Genomic DNA, 960 nt, shown 5'->3' with positions numbered 1-960 from the left:
TAATGGGTGACAGTTTATTAATGAATATGTGAAATTATTCCAGTAATCAATTTTAAGACATTTCCATCATTCAAAAACAAACCAATAACCCTGTAACATTCAGCTATCATCTCCTTCAAAACACTTCTGCCTAGATCTAAGCATTAATCTACTTTCTGTATATATAGATTTCCCATTCTGAACTTTTATATGAATGGAATCATACAGTATGTAAAACTTTTGTTACTAGCTTATTTCACCTAGTGTAATGATTTCAAGATTCATCCATGTTATAGCATGTATCAGTACTGCATTCCTTTTTTATGTTTGAATTATATTCCATTAAATGGATACATCACATTTTGTTTATCTGTTTCTCCATTGACAGTCATTTGGTTGGCTTCCACATTTTAAAAAAATTGTGGATATATAATAGTTGTTTTTATTTCCACATTAAAAAATGTTGTGGTTTATAGTAGGTATAAATATTTATTGGGCATATGAGATATTCTGATACAGGCATGCAATGTGTCATGAAAAATTGGGTATCTATCTCCTCAAGCATTTATTATTTGTGTTACAACAATATAATTATGCTCTTAGTTATTTTTAAATGTACGATAAAAATATAGAATGCTTCATGAATTGCCTGTCATCCTTGCACAAGGGCTATAGTAATCTTTTCTGTGTCATTACAATTTTTGTGTATGTGCGTTGCCAAATCGAGCAATTTCCACATTTTTGCTATTATGGATAATCCTATTATAAAATTTGCCTGGTGGTGACAAAATCACTCAGCATTTGCTTGTCTGTAAAGTAGGTTGCAATCCTAGTCCCTGATAAAATAGACTTTAAACCAACAAAGATCAAAAGAGACAAAGAAGGCCATTACATAATGGTAAAGGGATCAATTCAACAAGAAAAGCTAACTCTCCTAAATATATATACACCCAATACAGGAACACCTAGATTCATAAAGCA

At 30.7% G+C, this 960-nt stretch overlaps 1 non-coding gene across 1 annotated transcript; it reads right to left on the bottom strand.

The window, feature by feature from the left end:
- Positions 1-601: 601 nt before the first annotated feature.
- Positions 602-707, bottom strand: LOC129465130 (U6 spliceosomal RNA). The gene has a single exon (XR_008651898.1). It is a non-coding gene; the product is annotated as a U6 spliceosomal RNA (small nuclear RNA).
- Between the last annotated feature and the right edge of the window lie 253 nt (positions 708-960).

This window comes from Symphalangus syndactylus, chromosome 16, assembly GCF_028878055.3.
Source record: "Symphalangus syndactylus isolate Jambi chromosome 16, NHGRI_mSymSyn1-v2.1_pri, whole genome shotgun sequence".
Classification (NCBI taxonomy): domain Eukaryota; kingdom Metazoa; phylum Chordata; class Mammalia; order Primates; family Hylobatidae; genus Symphalangus; species Symphalangus syndactylus.
This window is presented reverse-complemented; position numbering and strand designations above follow the sequence as displayed.